General features: G+C 44.9%; 1 protein-coding gene across 2 annotated transcripts in view; it reads right to left on the reverse strand.

Moving 5' to 3' along the window:
* Positions 1-27,061, reverse strand: part of LOC147442811 (beta-galactosidase 8-like) — a 152,995-nt gene that overhangs the window by 118,677 nt on the left and 7,257 nt on the right. The window lies entirely within an intron of this gene.

Genomic DNA, 27,061 nt, shown 5'->3' on the forward strand with positions numbered 1-27,061 from the left:
CCATTACCAGACCCTCTAGAGCCATGTCCAGCCACTAGTACCTTCTTTACCACTGAGATGGTGAAGAACGCCATTGACAGGATGAGGACTAGGAGAGCATATGATCATGATGGTTTGGTGGCAGAGCACTTGATACATGCTAGAGATTTCCTGTCAGAGGTTCTTGCGCGGTTGTTTAACCGTGTCATGTGTGAGGGACTACCCGAGTCCTGGAGATTATCTACTATTGTACCTCTTTTCAAGGCAGGGGACCCCACGTTGCCAGGGAACTACCATACTATTATGATAGGGCACACATTGGCACGGTTGTATGCATCCATTCTTGAACAGTAATTGAGTAAATGGGCAGAAAATGAGGGAATACGAGCAGCAGGACAAGCTTCATTCAGGAGGGGTTTCTCCACTTTGGACCATATTCTTACACTCAGAGCCATTATTGAGGAGGGTCGGGCACATGGGAGACGGATGTATTGTTGCTTTCTGGACTTCCGCAAGGCATTTGACACAGTGCCGAGGGCCAGATTGATGCACAGGCTACTGAAGTTGGGAGTACCCACAGAGATCATACGGGGGATCATGGCTTTATACGGCTCAGTGACTGGCCAGGTACGCACTCTTGAGGGGATTTCTGACATTGTTCATTCCACTATTGGAGTGAAACAGGGGTGTCCTTTGTCCCCTACACTTTTTGGTATGTATGTAGATGAGGTCTCTGACTACATTGACAGAGAGGGTGACAGAGGCGCTCAGCTGGCAGGGACATGGATCCCTTTATTATTATATGCTGATGATATTGTGTTCATATCAAAGTCGCCAGAGGGCATGCAGAGACATTTGGATGCATTGCACAACTTTGCAGAGGATAGTGGATTGTCTGTGAACCTTGGTAAAACCAAGGTTATGGTGTTTAACACCACACCACAGTGGGTCAAGACATCGGCACCTGCATTCGTATATGGTCAAGACACTGTGGAGTACACAGATGAATATACATATCTCGGGGTGGTATTCACGGGACCGAGGCTTACTCTGAGGAGAGCAGCAGAGACTAGACTATCCAGAGCCTATGCGGCATTGGGAGGGCTAGCGAGGATGTGTTCGCAGGTTCAGTTTCAAGAATCACGAACAAAACTATGGCTCTTTGATACTTTGGTTGCTTCAGCTATGCTTTATGGGGTCCAAGTTTGGAGACTATCTGTGAATCATGACAGTTGGAGGAACATGGAGAGACCCTTGGTATTTATGATATCCCGGATGATTAGAGCCAAGGCCTCTGTTACACATGCGATTATTCGAGCGGAAGTAGTCGCCCCTCCTATAGAGATTGAGGCTCTTACCAGATCAGTGTCCTTTATGCACAGTCTATGGGATACACATAGAGGCAGATATACTAGACTGGCTCTTGAGTCCTCTAGACAGTTAGCCATGCAGGGAGATGCATCATGTTGGTATGCACAGATGACCTCATGGTTTCAGAGGCATGGTCTCAGCATGGATAGATTGCCTCCCTTTCAGTATTCCCTGGATGCACCCTCCCTGCCAGTCACACGGACGGAGATCACTAGACTCATTCGTCAAGATCTTATACAGTTGGACACCAGGAGGACATGGGTAGAGCCGATACAGGAGTTGGGCACGAAGATGGCTTTCTACAAAGATCACCTTCTCCAACTTTCAGGAGATGGGTTTGTGACTCGTCCGAACTACATGGACACTCATTTATCTCATGGTCTGCGATGTGCTATTGGTCAGATTCGCACATCCTCACACCAGCTGAAGATTGAGACGGGTAGATTTAGAGGGATACCACCAGAGTCTAGGATAATGTCAACTATGCGGTAAAGAGCCAGAGACAGAGCTACACTACATATGCCACTGCACTGTGTATTATGAGATACGAGGGCGCTTCCATTGCTTATTCAGGGAGGGTTTTGGACCCCTAGATAGAGTCATGAGGTATCAAGACCAGAGATGCCTTGGCTTATATCTACTTGAGCTACACCGACATAGAGATAGTCTGTTGGGGAGACATGGAGTACGACAGTCGCAGAGACAGATCACAGACTTCTTTGGATCGAGGGAGCCAAGAGACCAACCACCAGCACAGGGTTGTACCCGCATTCATACCAGAGGCACCCTCATTGACAGGGCGACTGAGCTCGGGAGATCGAGACGACCACGACCGAGACACAGGAGCACACTCCATCAACGGAGACTCCAGCAGAGGATCAGAGGCATTCTAGCACGACACCCAGATTGCCATTGAGGGCCTTTTCTACATATTTACATTTCACATTTCATATCTCACACTTCATTTTCAGTTTTCATTTTTTGTACTCTCAGTACTTTTTGTACTTGTACTTCAGACATTGTATTAGATTCACCACTTTGTATCTGATGGTCTCATAGGTCATTTTGGCCTTTTGAAGACGTTAATATATCATATCATATCATCTCTCTCTCTCTCTCTCTCTCTCTCTCTCTCTCTCTCTCTCTCTCTCTCTCTCTCAGTTTCGAAGGAGGCTACAGCAAAGGATTCGAGCCATACTTTTTCGTCGTCCAGAGTGCAGATGAAGATGGATCTCTACTTCCCTCCCATATTGTCTACACACTATACTGCTTAGTTCACACATTTCACGCCTTTCACCTCTCACACCTATCAGCTTAGTTTAAGATTCCGCAGTATTTATATTTTGTTATACTAGTTTAATTTATTTTGTTAATCTGAGGAGCATTACATTTGCCGCTGCACAGTCTATTACGAGATCAGGGGGAGATACCATTGCCTTTTTAGAGAGGGCTTTGGACCATTACGTCGAGTGATGGATTATGAAGACCAGAGATGCCTCGAACTCTTTTTACTAGAGCTGAGGAGGCACAGGGATAAACTATTACAAGACAGTTTTCCACCAACAGATCGACAGCGCACTTTGCGTGACTTCTTCAGTAGAGAGGGAGAGGACCTTGGGACACAGACTCCGTCTATGGATACAACCACACCCCCAGGACCACGTCCATCGAGGCCTAGAGGAGTCCGTCTTGATCAGGCCACTGCATAGGGTCGTACTCGCCGTCCTCGACCACCCGGGCCTCGACCCAGACTCCGCCATTTGCACCAAATCAGAGGCATCATCGCTCGACATCGGAGACGAGTGCCACCTTTCAGCGGCCTCTCTATACTGGATCTACCCATCAGGGATATCCTGGGATAGAGGACGGGGAGATAGAAGTTGATGGTCAGATTTGGATGGGATCAGTCATGTATTTGTACATATTCCCAGTTTTAGCTTAGTTTTAGCTTTGTAGACTCAAACATCACTATGATGTTGAGTAGATCTTTTTTCTGTTTCAGTAGACGAGAGATGTATTACCAGATGTATAGTTTCTTGTCTCATGGGCCATTTTGGCTCTTTCGAGACGTTAATATATCTTTCTTTCTCTCTCTCTCTCTCTCTCTCTCTCTCTCTCTCTCTCTCTCTCTCTCTCTCTCTCTCTCTCTCTCTCTCTCTCTCTAATGATGGACTAATGATGGAGAAGGTCCAGATGATGCTCAAATCAGAGCTAAACTACATGAGAGATGACATCAAGAAGGAAATGCACGCGAGCGCGGAGAGCTACAGGAACTCCATGTATGGAGACATGATGAGAGAACTAAGGGGAGAGACCCGGGGGATACAAAATGAGGAGATTCAGATCTTGAAAACAGAACTACGAAACCTAATCAAGGCCGAAGTAAATGTAACAGAATGCGTTACGCAAAAGAAACTCGATGAGGCAGTAGCAAGTTTCGAAGCATGGAGAACAAATATGGAAAAGCACATGAGGGAAAAAGATGCAATAATCGAGGAGCTAAAAGGAGAACTTGCGGCTTGCAAATCTGCAACTAAGGAGAAGGGAGACGACCAACCTTCGGTGCTCAAGGAGCTTGAGGACATGAAGGATCAAATGAAAGCTCTACGAAAAGAAGATGAACAAAAATCGAAAACGGCATCCTCATGGACGGAACGTCTTTTTAAGTCACAAGAAAAGGTTGATGAAGCAGAGAAATGGATTGAGGATGCGAAGAAAGGGAAGGCCCAGATGCTCGAGACCACACCTGCTTCTACCATTATTAATATGACAATTGAGAAAGAGCAGAAAAGGAAGAATCGGGCTCTACATGTGCGGGTAACAGGACTCAAAGACAAAGAGAATGTAGATGAAGAAGTGAAGGAACTGCTACAACGCATGGGCATCACAGAGCCTACTCACACAAGTGCATGGAGAGTGGGCAAGAAAGGAATCGATGAGAAGGGAAACGTAAAGGATAGGGCACTTATTCTCTGCTTCCCGAATATAGAAATAAGGAAAGAATTCCTAAAGAAGAGGCCAACTCTTAAGAAAACCAGTATCTTCCTGGGAGATGATCTTACATTGGCACAACTGGCACACATGCAAGAGTTGATGCCAGAGATCAGGGCAGCAAGAGAAAAGGAAAAAATCGCCTTTTATAGAGGAGGGAAAGTAGTGATTCTGGAAAAGCGCTCAGCATGACGGTGCGAGACCTATGGGGCGACGCTACAGATAGCGGCGTGGAATTGTAATGGATCATATAGGCTAGATGTAGGTGCCTTTGAAGACAGCTTTAGGGAAAGAGACATAGTTTTCTACTCAGAGACACACCAGATACCGGGACAGCGTATGCCACATGTGAAGGGTTATTTATGGGAAACAGCTAGTCGACCAGACAAGAGATCTCTACAGGGTAGCCGGGGTTCAGCAGGAGTAGCAATCTTATTTAAAGAGGAGCTGAAGCCACTACTATAGATTATCAGGAAAGATGAGCAAGCAAGGTATATGTGGGTGAGAATGAGAGCCGAGACAGGTAGATTTCTATCTATCGCTATATGCTACTTCCCTCCAAGTACCTCAGTCTACTCCTCACCTAAAGGACAGTCCCCTTTGTCCATATTGAATAATGACATATGGGAGTTCTCTAGAGATGGAGACATCGTTCTCTTAGGAGACTTTAATGCCAGAACGGCCAACTCTCAACCAGTATTCTATGATACTTCTGAAGAAATGCTCAGAGAAGTGGATTTATCACAGAGGGGGCTTACTAGAAACTCACAGGATAATGAACACACTGAATATGGGAGACATCTCATGGAGATGGCCACCATACATGGTTTGGCCATACTTAATGGTCTAGAGAATTTCCCGTTGTCTGGGGGATTCAAATGCTTCCCACATAGGCATGGGGCCAGTACAGTGGACTATGTCATGACTTCACCAAGCTTTATTTCTAGTATCAAGGACTTTAAGGTGGGACCCAAACCGGTTGGGATTGCAATGGATCATGCTCTCTTGACCTTATCAATCTCCTTCTAATACAATGCCTCTCAAGTACAAAGGAAGAAGACACACACAAGATATACTTTCATGCCAGAAACTGACTCAGTCTATGTGGAAAAGATCTATAATAGGATGTGGGCAGCCAAGCCAGTATATACTGTAGAGGAGATTACTTCTCAGTTAACAGAGATACTACATGGAACAGCACAAGAGGCATACCCACATACTCAACCTGCTCAGAAGAGAGGAGCTGGGAACATGCCTCAAAACAGCTCGTATGACGAGGAATGCAGAGAGTGGGTCAAGAACTGGGTGGAGAAGGCTCTCCCCAAAACTTCTCACCAAAAACACCGAGAGAGTCTCCGACCTGAAGCCACTTTGGAGGAGTTTGTCCCTGCTGCTACTAGGATAGTGTTACAAACTGGTGACGTGGATGGCTTGTACACACACACACACCCCGCCCCGAGAAAGACTGGCTGAAACCCTGACATGGCACTGCCTCGAAAATCACGGAAAAATCTGTACGGACAGCCACGCGGCAGTAGCGTAGGGACATTCCCGCTTTTTACAGGCAGCTGTACAAAAAGCCTCATGCAGCTTTTTCTACGCAAGTCAAGCTGGGAAATTCTACGCAAGAGCTGTTTTAATTTCACGCAAGTTTGAGAGAGAGAAAGAGCTTTATTTTTTAGCTTTGCTTGTGAGAGGAGTTACCATTATTTTTGAATGCTTTTTATGGGCAGCTTTTGGGCTCTGCTTTTGGCATCCCTTATAAACCTTTATAAGAGTGGTTTGGGCTCCCACTTCTCAGAGCATCTGGACGCAATACAAAAAGATTTTAATACAAAAAGAAATAGCGAAAGGGGCGCAGTCTTTGGGGCCAATACCTCTTGGCACAGAACTCCGTCAGGCCGGTGTTGAATCAAATTGTGAACTGTTTTGAAGTGAATTCCTGTCGTATCACGGTAGATTCTTGACTTGGAATGTCCAAGTTTATTACAGTGGTATCAGAGCACAGAAAGATTCTTCCTCTACAGAGGGTCCGATCCTTTTTACAGCGCACACAGCTTTTGGGAAAGAACCTTCGTGCCCTGACGACCCCGGACGTATTAGCGACTCCCACCCTTCATACATCGCGCATCGGGCCTGCTCCCATCTTCATCGCTCTGTCTTACAGGGCATAAAGCCATTAAAAATCCCAGATTACACATGGATTCTGTTGAAGAATCTGACAGAGATGACACCTCTCAGTGAGAAGGCAAAGAAAAGTTGGAGATCCAGCGCAGGAACTGAAGAAAAGAATGAAGATTTGGGCAAATTTTTTTTTGGACAAGTTTACCAAAAAAGGAGTACAAACGTCAACTGCAAATTGACATATGTGTGAACAAATTGATTAAGTACTCCAAGGACCCGAGATTGGTGATACACCTAAAGAATTACCAGACTGATAAGATTTACTCGAGACGGCGTGTGGCCATTGCTACTCTCAGGTAGGGAGTAAAGCCGAAAAGACAGACGAGTGCAGAAAAGCAGAACCTGTACTCGCTTAAAGACATGGACAAGCGAAGCCAATAAAGCAAAGCTTCGGAAAGGGCAAGAAAAAGGCAAAGAAGCATAGATTTTGCCCAGTTTTTGACAGTTTTACCGAGGACTCATCCTCAGATACTTTGGACTCCGACAATCACATGTTTTATGCAAAGAAGCAACATGTTTATAAAGCCAACCAATATGACTTCCTCGAAGATAAAAGCAAGAAAGGAAAAGAAATTAAAGGTGGACACTCGATTTGAATCCTTTCCGAGATGCTTGAACATGGTGGTTCACTCTTCTACTGAGAAAGGAAGCTCCGGTTAAATGGTTGAAAGGCTTTTTATTTCTTCTTGGCTGACTCGGGAATACGAAAGAGATATACGAACTGCTTGGAATCATCTTCGGATGATCAAGGGAGATTCTTTGGACGCTTATTGCGAGAGATTTTGGAACTCTTTTCTACCCACCTCTTCATTTACGAAGGTCTTGTTTAAGGAACAGATTGAGCAGTTTTGCTGTGGACTTCCTACAGAGATCCGAGACTACTGCTTGGAACAGAAGTTGAATTCTTTTGAAGAATTGATGGGTCATGTGAAACGGGGTTTTTGCGATACATTCGGGAAATTAGCATTACCCCACTGATGAGATCTTGACTCAGAGAACCCAACAGACCTCTCAAATGAAAGTAGAAAGCGAAAGAGATCCTAGAACGAAGAAAAGAATGATACACGTTTCAGACATACTCTTAGAGAAAGGGTTATCTATCTCAAAGAGGGGAAGTGTTTTGGATGTGGGGAACATGGGCACATCTCCGCAAAGTGCCCCAAAAAGGCACAGCAAGAACGGACTGAAGACAGGCGAGAGAGTTCTAGAGCAGCAGAGGAATGTGGCGGAAAAGGCAGATGAAAACAGAACTAGTACCACATTGCATGGGGCCCGAACCGAATCAGATGAACAAAAGTATAAAACTTTGCCGCACTTAGGCAAAGTGACAGATCAGGAAGCCCTCATTTTCTTTGATGGAGGAGCCAAGGCCAACTTCTTTTCACTTGAATGGAATTATGCCCGACAGGCCGAGGCCACAGGCGGAGGTAGTTCTAGCGGCACCCGGACGGGATGATGCCAATACATCGATCGTTGGCAAACTTCGTTTGCAATGTCAGGGGTGTTTAGGGCACAAGGACTTCTACGTAATGCCCTTGGGAGGTTGTGACGTCCTCCTTGAAATCCCTTGGTGAATTTTTCCTACCCGAGATACACTTTTTGGGACATATTGTCTCAACAGCAGGAGTGCAGATGGACCCGACCAAGATAGAGACTATCCGTGATTGACCCGCTTTGAAGAATGTCCATGAAGTTAGAAGCTTCTTGGGCTTATGTTCGTACTACCAGCAGTTCATTAGAAAGTTTGCAGAGGTTGCTTCCCCTTTGCATATCTTGACAGAGAAAGGAGTCCCTTTCTCATGGGACCCACAGAGGTGACTGCCTTTCAGACATTGAAAGAGAAATTGACTACAGGACCAGTTTTGATTTTGTCAGATTTGCAGAAGTCATTCGAAGTTTATTGTGATGCTCGTGGTCGTAGTCTGGGTGCGGTCTTAATGCAAGAAGGCCATGTCATTGCCTATGAGAGCCGATTGTTCTCAAGGCCGGAATTGACAGCACAGATTTATAAGAAAGAGCTTTAGGCGGTTATCCATGCTCTTACTCAGTGGCGACATTACCTACTCGGAGCGAATTTTACAGTCTTCACAGATCATCAAAGTTTACGCTATTTCTTGTTACAAACGCAGCTATCGGAAAAGCAGATGCGGTGGGCGAACATATTGTCACAGTTTCACTTCCAGATTGTCCATGTGCAGGGAGAGAAGAATTTGGTCGCAGATGCTTTGTCTCAGAAGCCGTTGGTTCTAGCTATTTCAGCGATACACCATAGAAGCTTCGAGGATATGTCGATCAGTATGCTACAGATACAGCTACAAGATGGGGAGGTAGTAGCGGGATATTCCATTCGGGATGGCTACTTGATGAAGAAAACGATGTTGTGCGTTACACAGCCGTTGAGGGAAAAGGTTCTAACCAAATGCCACTGTCCACCATTTGCCGGTCACCACGGCATTGCTACCACCTTGAAAGGTGTGGAGAGAAACTTGTTTTGGCTGAGACTCAAGAAGGACATGGACGATGTTGTACGCAGTTGCTTGGTATGCCAGAAGGTCAAGTTTGACAGGCATAAAGCACAGGGATTATTACAACCTTTACCCATACCCACCCGCCCCTGGGAAAGTATTGCAATGGATTTCATTTTTTATCTCCCGAAAACACAGAGGGGTCACGATGGTATCTGGACTGTTATTGACAAATTTAGCATGCAAGCTCATTTCATTCTAGTGAAGAAAACATTCAAGCCGGATCACTTAGCAAGATTGTTTGTGACCTAGATCTTCAGATTACACGGCATGCCTGAGACAATTGTCTCCGACAGAGACCCCAGATTCATGAGTTTGTTTTGGAAGGCTATTTGGGAGAACATTGGCATGCGGTTGCAGTTCTCATCATCTTTCCACTCGCAGAAAGATGGGCAAATCTGAGATTGCAAATTCAGTCATACTGGATTTGTTGAAGTCTTCTTCGTTGGATCAGAAGACTACATGAGAAAAGGTTTTTACCTTTGGTGGAATATGCCTACAATAACACGATCAACTCTTTGATGGGGAAGGTGCCATTTGAGATTATTGAATTTTCTACGAAGGTTCCACCCTTCCTTAGCACGAAAGATAATTATTTTCTTTTGAAGCCGACCAGTTCACGAGGGACTTGGACTAGGTCCGGAAGGCTTTGGAGAAATCTCAAGAAAAACAGAAAAAGGCAACAGATCGACATCGTCGCGATTTGAAATTAAAGGAGAACGATTGGGTGCTCTTACGTTTTGAGAAGACATGCTTGAGAAAGAAAAGGGGAAAGGAGCGGCTTTTTCCAAAGGTTAGCATGAGATACTATGGACCTTTCTAGATTTCTGAAAAGATAAATGATGTCTCGTTTAGACTGAAGCTGCCTGATACTTGGAGGATTCACAATGCGTTTCATGTGGTTCTCCTAAAGCCTTTTAAAGGCGATGTACCCGATGATGGGAAGCCTGATGAGCAACCCGAAGTGGACGAAAACGAGGAGATACTCGTTCCAAAACAGATTTTGGCACATAAAGAAAGAAAGGTAAAAGGTAAAATAATAAGGCAGTTCTTGGTTAAATTCAAGAACTATCTTGCATTGGATGTGAAGTGGATGGAGCAGGAAGACCAGATACTCCTCAGATCATGAACTTTTACCTTGAAGCTTTTGGTTTAGCATAGTCTATTCCAAAATTGAACCCCGAACTCAGCTGGGCGGAATTTGGTGTAATGGGTATGCACAAGAGGGGAGTCTCTCCACTCCTTTGTCAACAGATTGCCCCGATTTTGATACTAAAGTCACTCATGTCTCTTTTGAGTTTCAGGGATACTGTGAGCTGACAGTATTCTACTGTATGACTTTATGAACTGGAATTCCCGATACTGATTTGTACTTGACTGGGTTAAGTGTAGGGACTGATAGATGAAATGACTGCAGCATTTCGGTTCTGAAAGATCTCAATAGGCGTGATTGCAATAAGGATTAGTTAATCGGGCATCTATGAGGTCCCGAGTGGATCTAGATGCGATTGCTAAATACGCTGCGGATTAATCATGGTCTGAGATCTAGATGAATCTTTAAATATGATTTGTCATGTGATGTCCTGTGATGTCAAGTGATATCCTGTGATGTTGTGTGATGTGACTGTCGATTGGTACATGTGCTAGATGTGTGTTCCTCGTGCGTCGGTACTAATAGTCAGTGTCTACTAAGACAATTTATGGCCTCTGTCTTTTTTGCGGGCATTATCGAGGGCGATTACAATGCTTTCAAGAGGGGGGTATGTTACAAACTAGTGACGTGGATGGCTTGTACACACACATGCACCCCACCCCGGGAAAGATTGGTTGAAACGCTGACGTGGCACTGCCTCGAAAATCACGGAAATCTGTACAGACAGCCACGTGGCAGCAGCTACGAACATTCTCGCTTTTTACAGGCAGCTGTACGGATAGTCTCACGTATCTTTTTCTGCGCAAGTCAAGCTGGGAAATTCTACGCAAGAGCTGCTTTAATTTTCACGCAAGTTTGAGAGAGAGAAAGAGCTTTATTTTTTAGCTTTGCTTGTGAGAGGAGTTACCATTATTTTTGAATGCTTTTTATGGGCAGCTTTTGGGGCTCTGCTTTTGACATCCCTTGTAAACCTTTATAAGAGTGGTTTGGGCTCCCACTTCTCAGAGCATCTGGACGCAGAGTCTGAGAGTGAGACCCAATCACTCCCTTGTACTTTGAGCACAGATTTTAATACAAAAAGAAATACTGAAAGGGGTGCCAGTCTTTCGGGCCAATACCTCTTGGCATGGAACTCCGTCGGGCCGGTGTCGAATCAAATTGTGAACTGTTTTGAAGTGAATTCCTATCGTGTCGTGGTATATTCTTGACTCGGAGTGTCCAAGTTTGTTACAGATAGAAGTGGCAAGAAAGCTATTCCACGACCATCCTCAGGTAGAGACTACCTCAGTACTCTTAGAAAGTCCATCTAACCCCTTGACTTCTTTACGCAGGGAACTTGAAGCACTGAACTTACAATGAGCTCTTCGACAAGAGTGATCCTTCTCTCTTCGACATGAGAAGCCTCCACATCAAGAAGCTTTGGACCAAATCAAGCGGGAGCTAGAAGAGCTCAGAGCTCAGCAAGAGACTAAGCCCATTGTGTGGTGTAGCTTGTGTCACTCTCCTGGGAATCCTCCGCAAGAATGCCCGCTTCGAGCTTACTACTACTTCTGCCCGGACATGACGACAAAAATTGCTTATTTCTAAAAGGATTGCTGCAATTACAACAAAGCCTCGTCCCTGCGCTTCAACAAGGCTTGGAACCCATTCACCAGGCATTGGCACCTGCATCCAATATGGTTTCCCCCTATCGCCATCCAAACCACATGCCACCTTTGCTGACAATCCCTCCTATGCAAGGTATGCAGAGCACTTTTCCATCTCAAAGATTTTATCATACTAATGCTCCCTCAGCCCCTTAGAGCTTCTACACCTTAGCCTCCGCCTCCATGCAGCAGGAGCAGAGACCACCTCGTCCCCCAACTCGGCCATCCAATCATCCCATTTTCTACAGATGTGAGGAATATGGGAGTTACCAAATCAAGTGTACCCTGCCTAAGGGTCTCCTCCTTGCCGTCATTGCCCCGAGGGTAAGGATCACTACAATAAGGATTGTCCCAAGCAATGGGCATCCACGTCTTCGAGCCTGAGTCCATACCAGCAAGAGTTCACGTTTCCAAAGATTAACCTGATAGCGGTGAGCACCATTCCTCAATCGTCACAACAAGTGGAGGAGCCCATTGGTGTCCTCACTCGGGCACAAAGTGCAGCCCTCGGCCTCAATCTTCCAGAAGGTCCAACTTTTCCATCCCAACTTCCACAACCTAGTCAACCTACAGCAACTGACAAGCCATCCACTGGTGCCAAAGGCCGACCTACCTCCATGCTATTTGATATTGATGGCGCCTTCTTGGAAGCAGTGGCTGACTTGCAACATATCAATGTACAAGAGAAGGCCCTGATCAAAGGAGAAAAGCCTACAGCAGAGACTATCTTGAAGAACACCTTTCAGCAAGTGTCACTCTACGACATGCTCTGGCTGGATGCAAATCTTTGAAGTGATACCCTTATATTCATTCAATCTTTGTACCCCGGTGCAGGGCCAGTGGCGGGCACATCCTAGTGCAACCTTTGAGTCCTACATGATCTCCTATCCCGTTGCTCCTCTCATTGATTACAGGGGTCCTCGTCTCACTGTGTCTATTCTAAGACGCCAATTCTCAGGGCTAATCGTGCATGATGAATCGGGCATTAACCTAATGCCTCAGTTCGTTATGCTGGCATTGGGTCTCCAGCCGACTGGGCCCGCCCCATTCACAATGAGTTTGGCAGAATAGAGGACTACCTACCCCTTGGGCATAGTAGACAAGGTGCCTCTGCAAAGTGCACGACTTAACTGTAGCTTGGATTTTGTTGTGGTTCGTCTTTCCCAAGTTGGGGGTGGCTTTCCTTTGCTCATTGGTAGACCATGGTTGCGGCACACTAAAGCACTACATGATTGGGGAAATGATACAATGTGGATACATACTCCTAGCTCCCCAATGAAACCCATTCGACTCGAAGGAAGCATGGATCCATAAGTGCATCATATTTCTTTGTCAGTGGAGTTCAACCCCGACCTAGAAGTTAGAACAACCTACCCCACCTGAGAGACAAGAGGAGGACCTGCTTGAGTGGTTGGAAGCTACAAAGTCTATGCCTTGTTATATGATTTTTATCCTATCTTACCAAAGGATACCCCATCTCCCACCGCCCTTACAGTAGTCAGGCCTAGTATGCTACCTGGCCCAGAAACAAGTGTTGAGGTCATGACAGATATTGACTTAAATGCTCCTACTGTTGAGGCCTATCAAAGACCACCGACGAGGTAGGAAATCACTTTTACAAGAATTTTCCCAACTCTCAGCCTCCTCTATTGTGTCCACCCCGGTGTCGACATTCTACGGTGCTCAATGTTCCACCCCGGTAGAAAATTTGGAGAAGCATCTAGCTCAGCTCTGTGCAATCTTCCTCAAGTGTCGAGAGGCACATCTTAAGCTCATTCCCAACAAATGCCACTTTTTGGTTACGAAAGGTACGCTTTTGTGTCATCTGGTGTCTGCTAAAAGTCTAGCTTCTAACCCTGAAAAAATCGTGGCAATTATGAGGCTGCCTCCCCCTATTAACCCCAAGGGTATTCAGAGCTTTGTAGGCCACACTACCGTTTCAATGGTCCGAGGCTTAGGCCCAGGCTTTTACATACTTAAAAAAGCGCCGCCTGAGGCACCCATTTTAGCTGCCCCAGATTCGTCTCTCACTTTTCATGTACATATTGATGCTAGTCAGTTTGATGTGGGTGTTGTTCTGACTCAGCCTAGCTAGGAATTCAACCTCGATTGCTTGATTCACTATGCAAGTCGCCTGCTCACCAAAGCCAAGCGAAACTACAGCACCACAGAACGGAAAGTATCTGCTATTGTCTATGTGCTGCAAAAATTCCGATAATATTTATTAGGGGTTCACTTCACAATCATTATTGATTATCATGCTCTGCATTATCTATGGAATCGGCCACAAGTTGCAGGCCGAGTTTGGCGGTGACTACTTTTTGATTTCGAGGTAGTCCTTCATCCAATCAAGCGTCACGTCATGGCCAACCACCTCTCTCGCATACACACAGGTGAAAAACTACACATGATGATGACTTTCTAGATAGCACTCTCTTTCAAGTAGACACAACCCCGGAATGGTATGGCAATGTGTTGTATTTGTTGTGCACTGGCCTATATCCAAAGAACGCCTCTCCCTTGTAGAAAAGAAGACTATTACTGAAGTCTCGACCATTTACTCTGATTGGAGGTCAGCTCTACAAGTCTGAACCGGATGGTGTGTTGCGCAGATGTGTCTTCCCTCATGAAGTGGAGCATATTTTGGATGATGCCCACAGTGGTCCCACAGTTGGCCATCACTCTGGTCACATCATTTACTCTGATTGGAGGTCAGCTCTACAAGTCTGGACTGGATGGTGTGTTGCGCAGATGTGTCTTCCCTCATGAAGTGGAGCATATTTTGGATGATGCCCACAGTGGTCCCACAGTTGGCCATCACTTTGGTCACATCATAGCACAAAAAATCATTCAGAGTCGTTTATGGTGGCCCTATGTGTTTAGGGATGCAATTGCTCATGTGAAGACTTGTGATGTCTGTCAACATTGTGAACCGAAGCCCAGCAGGCAGTCCAATCTCCCTTCACAGGTTTCAATGACATGGTTTCCGTTTGAACGGTGGGGTTTAGATTTTGTTAGTCCAATTTCGCCCCCTATTCAACCAAGCAATCGCAAATATCTTTTGGTCGCTACTGATTATGCCACCAAATGGGCTGAAGTACTGGCTACCAATGATTGCACAAGTAACATAGTGGCTAAGTTTTTGTATGAGAATATCTTTTGCAGGTTTGGGTGTCCCCTCGAGATTACAAGTGATCGCGGCAGTCACTTTGTCGACGAGCTGATCTCGACACTGCTGACTAACTACAAGGTCTTTCATCGCAAATCTTGCTCATACTACCCAAGAGCCAATGAGAAAGCAGAGAGCACTAACAAGGTTCTTATTGCCCTCCTCCGGACAGCGTTCCATTTGCATCCAGCACCATGGGCTCACGCAATCCTCAGCATTCTTTGGGCATATCGCACTTCGTTTAAAGCAACAACCAATCACACTCCTTTCAACTAGCCTTCAGATTAGAAGCCATCGCTCCTTTCAAATTCAAATCAAGCTCTCCTAGGGTAGGCTATCACAAAATAATGACTGGCATGTCCGCCCGGAATTCGACAAGAATTTAAAGTTATGGTCCCGTCCAATGGGGCTCGGGGGACACTAGAGTAATAAAAAGAGAGAGAGATCGTGTAGAGGATACTGATGTGGCAGTTGTACAAACACTCCGCGTTTTGCGCTAACTGATGATGTGGCAACTATACGGAATTCCGCAATTTGCGCTGCTAGCTTTTGGACTAGATACTTTTGGAACTTGAAGCTTTTGAACTAATTGCTTTTGGGGCTCTACTTTTGGCATCCCTTGTTCTGTTTTAAAGAGCCCTTGGGGCCTCACTCTGCAGAGCATCTAGACGCAGAGTCTGAGAGCAAAGGTCCCTCAAGAGTTGTACTTTGCAATGATTAATGATAAAGAAATACCGAAAGGGGCACCAGACTCTGGGCCCAATATTTTGGGCACAAAACTCCGTCGGGCCGTGTCGACTCTCTCTCTCTGTTAAAGTTCAATGACTTTGAAGTTTCTGTTCGTATGTTGCTATTGATTTCTCGATTGGAGTGTCCAAGCCTATTACAGTGGTATTAGAGCTCAGAAAGATTCTTCTTCTACGAAGGATCCGATCCTTTTTGCAACACATGCACATTTTTGTGAAAGAATCTTTGGGTGCCGCTAGAACTGCCTCAGTCGGTGGTCCCATTTCATCCGACGTAATTCAAAGTCGAGCCGCCAATTCAGTCGAAGAAGATGAGGGCTTCTTGATCTCGTACTTTGCCCCACGCTTTGCAGAGCTCCATACTTTCATCCATTTGCTCAGGGTTGGTCCCCACGAAATCTGTTACCAATCCCGCTTTTGTCTTTCCCTTCTTTGCTCGCTCCTCCGCTACTTTAGAACTCTCTAGCTTGTCCTTTGGCTGTTCTTTTGGTGCCTTGTTAGGGCACCTAGCTAACACATGCCCGTGTTCCCCACAACCGTAACATTTAACCTCCTCTAAGTATTCGGCACGTTGCTCTGTCGACAGTTGAAGGCCTGAAGGTCTCTTCTTTTGTTGCTTTCCCTTCCTTTTATTACTGTTGTTCGTATCTTGCCTGGTCTGAATTGTTACCAATCTATCCGTAGGGTATGTAAGAGTGCCCCCATGCATTGCAAACCCTTGCTTTGCATGTCCCATCAATTGTTGCATGGACTCGGACTTCTGCTTGTCTGCCCTTTTTAAAATCTTTGCACATGATTTTCCTATCCTCGAGAAAATCATATTGGTTGGCTCTGTAAAAGTGCTTCCTCTTTGTAAACATCGGCTCATCCGACTTTGAACTATCCGAAGAAGAGGAATCCTCGTGTGAACTGTCAAAATACTTCCGAGATAATCTATGGGATCGACTCTTCTTTGCCTTCTTCTTGCCTCTACTCAATCACTGGATCTTTCTCCTCTTCTTGCTCTTTCTTCCCTCATCACTAGACTCGGAGGTCGAAGAATTGTCAGAGCTATTTGAAGAAGATGAGGACAAACTGGAAACATCCTCAAATCTCACTCGTTTCTTTGTCTTCTTGGCATTTTCAAAAGTAGATCTCCGACCCAAGTAGCTTGGATAATCTGCTGCTCAACTTTGCTTTCCAAGTGACTTCTTGGTCTTAATGAGTCTGCTGACTTATTGTTCTACTGCTTCTTCAAACTCATCCTCTGAGTACACCTTCTAAGCAGGAGTCCTAGCCTCTAGGTGTGGTCGGCTTCTTCAATGCTGACTTCAAAGGTGATCTGATGGTGGAGCGCCATCCGGAATGCATCTCGTCAAGCAGGTGCTAGGCCAAAAAAATTCGCATACTAAGGATCCTTGGAGTACTGAAGCATCTACAGGCACAAGCGTCAACCTGTTGTTTCCACTGCATCTCCATCCTTTCGTACTCAGTAGGTGGAGATAGCCCATATTGTTCCAAACCTTCAGAAGATGGACGATGCCCATTGGAATCTTCATTATTCTCGCCCGAAGCCGAAATGGTCGGATGTCACACTTTCCTCTTGGTGGGATTCGTCGATTGAATCCATGTATGCTGTGAGTAAAGGATTGGATCTTTCGTAGAAGAAGAATCGACTGAGCTCTGATACCAAGACTTGGACACTCCAAGACGAGAATTTACCACAACACACGAGAGCAAACTGGAAGAACTGCTGAACAAAGCTGAGAGAGAGATGACACGGCACGGCGTAGTTCTGTGCCACAGAGATTGGCCCCAAAGGCTGGTGCCCCTTTCGATATTACTTTTATTCTTATCGCTTCGCAAAGTACATTGTCTGAGAGTCCTCGTCTCAACAATGCTCCCAAGCGTATCTGCCTGAGACTAAGGCCCTAGCACTTTATTTATAGGCCCTCGGCCTTCCAAAAGCAGTGTACATGTAAAGCTTCAAGTCTAACAGCATCTGGGTCCCAAAAGCTTGCGCTACTGCTGTCAGCACAAATCAAAAATATCCGTACACGTGCCACGTGAGCAGCCAACGCAAATTGCAGAACGTCCGCACAACGCTACCACTCAACATCTCCACGCGATTTGGGGCTTCTTGCTTTATTTTGATCTGCTAGTGTCCCTTTAGGCCGTGTCAACCAGGGTCCCATAAGTTAGAACAAACTTAAAAAATCTTTGGTCTTTAATTTGGAGTCTCTCGGCTAGGCTCTGCAAGTTGGTAACACTTCTTCCGCATCTTTTAGTAGGGCTCTGACCTCTCTCTGTCTGGAGTCTGTCCTTTAGGTCATGCCACATCATCACTTTGTGACATTGAGCCTCTCCTCGCCCATTCCCTCGCCGTCATCGAGGCTCCATTGATGTCTATCATCGACATCATTGAGATCTGCCTTTTCAGCCCTTCATTCCTCTCAAATCGGGAGTGCAATTCAGCAGCAGATCTTCCCCTTGGTGGCCATCCGCAATCCCACATCGAGAAGGATTCAAAGGTGCATCAAATCAGCCCTGGAGGTGCCTCGCCTTGAGGATTTACCACGGCGACATTAACCATTCGAGTCAATAGAGTCTGAACTTGAGGTATTGCATGTGTGTACATTCCATTTACGCAATCTAAAGCAAACACAACATTGGCAACGATGTGGGGGGCCCTTGAGTTGGTTGGGACCCCATCGGGTCTCTCTCTCTCTCTCTCTCTCTCTCTCTCTCTCTCTCTCTCTCTCTCTCTCTCTCTCTCTCTCTCTCTCTCTACACACATCTCTACCGCTCTCATTCTCTCTCTTAGGGAAAAGTAAAAGGAACCATCATTCAAGCTAAAAGCAATCACTAACACAAGGAAAAGAAGTGAAGGATTTGTGGAAGTGTAAAACCTAGATCTTCACCATTTCAATTCCGTTGCACCTGACATGCTGGTAGCCTAGCGCTGCTTTGGGTCCCAAATGCTTTTAGAAATATTGCTTTCCAAGCAGAGTAGCTTCGAAGCACTACGGAGAGAAAGGACCCTCATACCTCGTACTTGTGGAAGTATAATAATAAAGAAATACCACGAAGGGGCACCAGCCAGTGAGGCTGGTACCTCTAGGCACGAAACTCCGCCATGTTGTGCATGTCGTCTCTTTCTCTCAGTTTCGTTCAGTTCTTTCAATTTCCCTCATGTGTATTGCCTTAGATCTTTGGCTTGGAGTATCCAAGACTATTACAGTGTTCGAACACCTATGAAGACTATTACAGTGTTAATAGTACGAATACATATCAAGTCAAAAATCAATCCAACTGAGAATCGCGGTTTCTTGTTTTTTGTGTTTTCATATGGAAGTGATCTTTTGCTATTCGGATATGTCGGACAGCCCCAAGAAATATGGCCATGAATGCCACATCTATAACACGTTCCTTCTGATTGGTATTGTGCCATCTCTCCGGGAGTGAGCCGTCAGGTAGAAGTTTTTGAGACTATGCTAGCTCGCAGATGTGAGGCATCTTGGACAGAGGATCATAAACTTTGGTTTCTTTTTTGGGAAGAAGTAGTAATGTCGGTAAATACTAGTTCTTTCTTCAAGATGTGATAACCCACTCTTGCATGTGACATGAGTTGACGCATATTTGAGACCACTTTCCCGATACAATAATCCCGCACCGGAAAAGGTAGGCCCACTGTGTACTTCTCAATCTGTTCTGCTAAAGTAATGTCTCGAAAAGTGGAAACTGGTTATGTCAAGGCACTATCTTTAAGGAAAGAGGTGACTTGCAACTTGGATTCTTCTGTAAAGTTACCATTACTAAACATGACATCGAATTTTTGTAGGAGAACACGGCATCGAATTGTTGTAGGAACTTGAAAGCATTGTGAAAATCTTGGACGCCTGAGAAGGTGAAAAATATAACTATAGCACCACCATCCTTAAAAGGGTTTTGGAGGTGCTCAATAACAATAGTAGCGATGATGGTGCCCATCTGATGAATACGAGGGTAGAGGAGTAGCAGTAGGTGGTGGTTGGACATAGGGTGGAGATGCGAAAGGAGACGGTAGGAGTGCTTCAGAAGCTACATGCAATCGTTCTCCTGAAGCCATATGCTTAGAAATGCCTCCCAAAAACTGAGAAACATCTCGAGAGTTCTGTCGTGAGGTAACAGGGGGATTTCGAGAAGGGTAAAGAGAAAGAGAGTACATCTGAGAAGGTTGGGGAGGAATAACAGGGTTAGCAAGAGGATTGAAGGTGCCCAAATAGCTGTGCAAACCTTCCAAGTCAATTCAATCATCCGTCACTTTCTGTTTTTGTTGTTTGGCTAGATATACCAACTACCGAACCATGTACTAGGAATTTGTCTCCTCCGGTTGCTTCTGAGTGATTGGGCTGGGTGGATTTTGCCCTTCGACAGTGCTCCGTCCATGATGTGAGGACCATGCTTCGATTTGCAGAGGGCAATGAAGCAAGTTGTGCTCTAATACCACTATGATCACTTCTGATGACAGATCGGACGAAAACACGAAGATAACTGCAATCTACAATCTTAACAACACTTTAGTACTTCAAAACAACTTAAATAATTGTAAAAGGGAGAAAGAGAGAGAATCCATGCGAGAGACACAGAGTGGCGGAATTCCACCCTAGACGGCACTGCCCTCAAAGACTGGTGCCCCTTTCACTATTCCTTTATTAGTAATTCACAAAGATCCAATTTTGGGACTCTCCTCTGCTTCTCTACACGGTAGAATCCAAGAGAGGGATCCCTAGTTACATCTTTATAGGCCCTTGGCCAAAATCAAAATATGTGCATGAAAAACAGTACTTCTAAAAGCATTTGTGCCCTAAAAGCAAGCGCCTAAAGGTTGACCGTGCAGTGTTGCCACATCATCTGCTGTCAGCGCAAAATGCAAGCCGCTGCTGCCACGTTATCCGCTCTTCTAGGCAAAAGTTGTCGGTGTGTGTGCGCGCTTTATTTAAGGACTTGGGCCCCCTTGGCTGGTTCCCATAAGTTGGGGAATATATTGGCTCATATGATATTATATTCATTCATTCATGCAATATCTCCTCCAGATCCCATCCTTACGTCCCAATGCTAACGTTTGGACTTATCAGAGATCTCTCTCATCCCTATAAAAGGTGAATGAAGGATTTGAACATGCAACAGTTGCATGAAGCGACGTCATATGAAGCTCACGTGCCAACCCAACATCCACTTGATGTTGCTACCTCAAGCAACCCACATCTCTAAAAAAGAGCATGAACCGCCTCTACACCCATAGCTTCCAGCTCCTTGTGCACGGCCATTGCCCTTGCCGAGGTTGCCTCGCATCCCCCTCCCCCCATATCTTGCCTACTTCAACGCCCGACGACACTTCTCGTTCCTCTTCGAAAGGGATCTCACGTGATTCTCATCTTTTCAGAATTTACGCCAGCTGGTACCACCTACTAGGCTTTAGGCCTCTCGGCTGGTTCTTGCAAAACCTAGTCAAGTTAGTCCAAGACCCGAAGGCCACACAGATGCAAATATTACATAGAGAAACTAATCACGGCACAGAGGATTCTCTCTTTGACACAGAGATTGGCATAGGCCACCTTTCCAAGGGAAGTGAGTCTGTGACTGGCCAAACGAACACATTGATCCGATGCGTCTATGACCTCAACGCAGAAATCCTAACCCTAAAACCCGTCACACTAAGACGCCCCTACCTTAGAACTAGTGCACCATATACTTGATATCAAAAAGAAATTGATAGTGGCCACGATCAAAAGCCATCATTGACAACATCATGTCATGCCAGCAAATAACTAGCTTCAACCTAGGGAGGAACTCCATTCTCCCTTATAGGTAGGCATTTGAACTAACCTCACAATAGTTGTCTCCAATCTGCCAAGATAGCATCTGCCAATGCGAGTCTTTCAAATTGTTTAGTGTAAGGCAAAGAAGTCTGCATGAAGTATCGTGACTCTGACCAATGCAACAACAAGGAGCAGCCACAAAGCAGCGCATCATCCTTTTGTCCAGGGTGGAGGTCTCCAATGGACCAGCTTCCCTACTCAGACCAACTAGTGGCATGCAGCGGATCATCCTCTTGTCCATGGTAGAGCTCTCCATTCGGCCAACTTCCCTGCTCAGACCATACTAACTAGCAACTAGGGGCGTGATGAGACCAGCGTTGTTTTTCCATAAAAGCTAGGAAACATTATTAAAGGAAGAAGCTTTTTTGTAGACCAACTAGCAACTAGTCTTGCTAGGATTTTGCCTTGCCATAGAAATTTGGTGATACAGTATAGTGTTGATGTGATGTTGTGAGTCAAAAACCATATTTTTACATATAGTAGATTGTAGAGAATTAAACTGGACTACTGATCTGGTCATCCAGTAAGCGTTTCGAGCGAGTGTTCAAAGCAAAGAACATTGTTTTGTCAAGCTACATAAAAACCATGTGACTAGTTAAACCATGTAATGTAAAAATGGCACAAACTACAGACCATATAGTGCATGCCATACAAAAGTGCCATAAAGAAGTATAGTGGAGAGGCAGCAATGTGTCTTCCCAAAAAATTATAAAGCCATGCCCTGCCGGGTAGTCTAGTTGTGCAATCCAAGCAAACGCATAGACATGAAGATTTGGATGCAGATAACAAACCTTTACAAGTTGTTGATGCAGAGTTTTGTTTGTTGGTGTGATTCCTTCGATCACCATGCATGATGTCCTCTGTGAGTCCTTCAGTCACCATACTTGTGGCTAGCATCCCTTCTACATTCAGCCTCTCTATCATAGTCTCTTTGGTTTTCATACTTCTCTCATGTCGACCGTGTCTACTGTGATCTCCATCATCATCTCTTCTGTGACTGTTGGGTTCACTTCTGCTTCCATGTCTGCAATCACCACTACTTTTGTGTTGTTCCTTGCCTCATGCTCAAGGTCCTTTTGCAGACCTTTGATTCTCCATCTGTCATTAGGGACAGAAAGCCCATGGAAGCTTGAATCTGAATGCTCCCTTTTGTTTCTCTATCATCAGAAAACTTATGTGGAAGTACTAAGAAGCTCAGCGCCATTCTCTTTCAGGCTTTCACCGAATGTTTTTCTCCAGCACTAATCTCATGATGTATTCTCTCACCCGTGCAAGTTTCTGTAAGGCCACATGCCTTCTAGGTACAAGTACAGGTAATTACATTTGAAGAAAGGTCATCAAGTTTACATATGGTGAAAACACCCCAAAGCTTCCTTGCCATAGTCATGTTGAGGATATCTTTCAATCAACATGTTGCAAAAAGATGACATTTAAACAAAAATCTCATCAAGACCTTTATGTGCTTTTGTAAGGGTTCTACATTTTGCATATATATAGACGAAATAATTGCCAAGCACAACATGTTTCTCCAATAGCCATTGTCTAGTAATCTCATTGTAAATTATGTCACCCATGTGAAGGTCTTGTCTTGTGTTGCTTTGATCTACCGGTTTTCTTTCCAGACTTGAATCTTTGAAGAGGCAACAGGTTCCCTGCATGGCTGCTTGCTTAAAATAACAAAATCATCATTTACGTGAGTTGAACTCTTGAAGTTCTCTTGCCAGTCATGCAGAGCTGCTGCCCATGGAAGAGGGAGTCGTTGTTGAGGGGATATTATATTGTTCATTGCCTGAAGCTATACAAGAAGTGCAGGGGATAGACAGAGACTATGATGAAGCCGCAGGAGATGATGATGATGGAGCCACAAGCTATACAAAGCCGACCTGAGGAAGGTGAAGCATAGTAACAGGGAATGGGCGGAACGGGGCCCTCCCGTTCCCGGAACGCGTTCCCAAGCCCGACGCCTCCTCGAAACAAAAACGGAACGCCGTTCCCTTCCCAAGCATAACCGGAACGGCAAAGTTTAAAAAGATGACAGTTTGGGACAGGTCTTTTGAACTTTTGGGGGGGTGTTATTTCCATCCTCTCCTATATAAAGAAGGGCTTTAAACCCTCTCTCTCAAGCTCTCTGCCTCACCTTCTCCCTCAAGGCTCTCTCTCCCTCTCCCTTTCCCTTTCCCTCAAGGCTACCGTTCCGGCCTCCATTCCCACTCCGCCACCCCGGGAGCCCCCCGTTCTTGTTCCGTGTAACTTTGAGGTGAAGAGATACATGTAGCATGTTTGAGCCATTATCTGCAGGAGGCGCAATTGCCTAGCTACAAGCTGATTGTTTTGCCTATAACAGGAATTCTTCCTCAGTCGTGGCCTGTTGCCCCTCTAAGCACACCATCAAGCCTCCCGGCCGCCTTCATCATGAACTACAGTTTGATTAGATAAAGCCAATTCGATGCTTGCAGATCACCCATAGCCGTTTTCCTATCTTGAGGGGAGGGATGGGCTGCTAATCATAAGTGCCGGCAACAGGTGGCACACAAGGACAAGAGGCTGCAATAGCAACGGAGTGCACATGGGGCAAGAGGCTGCTTCTGTTCAAGACTTGATACATGACGGCTGGTGTAGTAGCAACATGGCAAAAAGATCATCAAGCCCAGCATAGATGAGACTCTGTTATGTCTGGAACTCTGCATTTCTCGATTGGCTTTCCTTTTCCGTAGTGATCTCATTAAAAGGATGCACCAGCATTGCCGTGTGATTTGGTTTAAGGAAAATGGCTTGGATCATGCCAAGCAGCCACCTCCAAAAGCTTAACTGTGATAAAAGGCATTAGGCCAACCAAGTAAACATACACATTTGTGTGCATGTGCACAGAGAAGAGAGTGCAGCTTCGCGATGTGTGCTTTGTCCTGACGCTCACCTTGTTGGGATGCCTTGAATCGAACTGTGCCTAGGATGCGGAAAAGTTATGTTGTGGTAGATTGTGGATCTGGTGGCTGCACATGATTGAGAGGGGTTGTGCTCGCAGCTACAAACTGGCTACAGGTTGGTCATCACCATCTTCCCTTGCTACATAATTTATTTGGGTAGCTTCCAAGTCTCCACATATGAACATCGTTGCAAACCGTATATCCGGCTAATGAGATTAATCCTATCTGTTGCTTTTTAGTTGTGCCTAGCTTTTGAGTCCATCGGCACCTCAAGGGAAAATGCAAGTTCTCTGGATACAGAACTGCCAAAACGCAAGAGCATGCCTTTGCCTCCGATCAGATTGGTTGCATTGTCGCCCTCCTCCTGGTCCTCACCACCCATGCGCCTAGAACCAGCATACAGACTGGGCAGCAAACCCATACAGCTCAAAGTATCGTCACAGCTGACACTGCTTCAGCAAGGGCAAGCATCAGCATCCTGCATTCCAAGCAACACCTAGTTATAATCAGTTTGTTGATCGCGGCGGCTCAAGATCAACCATCATCTAGTGGAGAATTCGAAGGCTCATTAGTTCTGCTTGCTGTTCGCTCCGTATTGAATCGCACCAGCTTCATGCAACGCTGGAGCTTGGATCGCGAGGTTGCAGAGCCTTCAAGGCGACTTCTGACCTCAAGGATTTGCCTAACTTGGGAAAATCTCGACAAAGGCTATTTCTTTTTAAATTTCCCCTTCTTCTTTGAAGAGCAGATCAAAGACAATGTTGCCCTTGAAGGGCACCCTTTTTTTTAAAAGAAAAAAATGATACAAATAATGTATAATATATTGTACTAAGTATAATACGATGATTTTCCTCGTAGAGCTGAAGGTTGGAGACCAAATTTGAAAGGTTGCATTTATCTATATAGACTTAAAATTAAGTGTAGATTTGGCCATTGCATATTTGGAAGGGTCAAACAAAATGTGTACAATTTGAAGGAAAAAAAATTTAAGTGCCCTTCATAAAGAAGGACGGGCTCTAAGGTAGACCTTCCATAGAAGGGAGAGGGAAACCTTGCAAAAATGAAGGTTGCCACAACCTCGGAGCAAGGCAATCAAAAAAGCTGCAATCCAGAAGCAGGAAAAGCTGATGGCGGCATCGTTTGCAACACAAGAGCCTAGAGCAACATCAATGTTGCTTTTCATCAATGACAGGTAATAATGCTACGTGGATCCACCTTTAGATTCATTTTATATAAAAAAAACTCTTAGCCTCTTAGGCCAACCAAGGAACTAGGGTCGTGATGAGACTGGCCCTTTTTTCCGCTAGGAAATAGTATTAAAGAAAAAATCTTTTACACAAAAAAAAGCCTTAAAAGCCTTGGATACAACAGAAAAGCCTCAATGAGAGCAACCAACAAATCAAGGAGCGAAGGAGGCTTCCCCATGAAGCCTCCCCCGAGACTAAACAAGATGACTGATCCATTTTGCCATGAAATGGGAAAACCTATAATTAATGAATGGCATAAATTGAAGGGTGAGAGAAAGAACCAGAAGGTTAGAGAACGGATCCTCTATATAAGTCATTCAATAACACAAATCATATCACCTTAATAACATTTTGCAAGTATGCAAGATCAATCTATGAGAGAGACAAGTAGGTTGCAAAATGAGAAAGAGGATGAAAGGTGGGCACCCTAACAACATTATTAGCAAACGCTAACTAAGGCCTTCTGAGATATTTCAAACACTTGTCGTCGAGCAATAGGGTGTTAGTAGCAGTAGAAGACTCAAAACATACAAGTCTTCTAAAATGAGCCACACAATAATGCTAGAGATAGTGCAGACCATTTGATTCCTGGACGAAGTAAAATTGTTAGTGCTTAGCATGGGAATCTTATAGAGGGATGCATAGAAATGTTGAGTTAACGTATAGCAAAAGAAAATAATATTTATTGATGATGAGTTTTGATGTGAGCTATTTTCAAGTCAAAATAATGAGTAAAAATGATAAGTTGAGTGTTTTCTATTACTTAATTCTCTTAACCCAAACCACCGAAATCAATTGTAAGTTTGTGGTTTGATTTTCCCTTTCATGTAAGATTTAACTTGTTTCTTTCTTAAGCTGTAAAAGGAAGGCACGTGTTTAAAGACATCACTTAAAATGATGTAACATTTTTTATACTTGTTCTGGTATGTTACCATTGCCATTCTTCGGGACTAAAGAACACCGGGTCTTAAATGGTCCCCCCAACCATGGGATTCACATAGGAGAAGTGCACGCACAAGAATAGAGACGAACGAACCCGTTGGATTTTTTTTAAAATAAATTCAGACAAATTTTGTAAACTTGGACATCTAGAGATTACACTCAGACAATCATAAGTAATGTGAACACGTCTACTCTTCAATGAAATGCATACACACACTTGGTTAGAGTATGAGGTTGCCACAACATCCGTCTGAGATCAAATTTGAAGCCCAACACTCGTTGCCAAATTTTTTGTCACCATCAAAACTCCTCGAAACGCCCGCCCTCAAACCTCCACCGTTGAT

This window comes from Adiantum capillus-veneris, chromosome 14 (assembly GCF_014529385.1).
Source record: "Adiantum capillus-veneris isolate H3 chromosome 14, ASM1452938v2, whole genome shotgun sequence".
In the NCBI taxonomy this organism is placed as follows: domain Eukaryota; kingdom Viridiplantae; phylum Streptophyta; class Polypodiopsida; order Polypodiales; family Pteridaceae; genus Adiantum; species Adiantum capillus-veneris.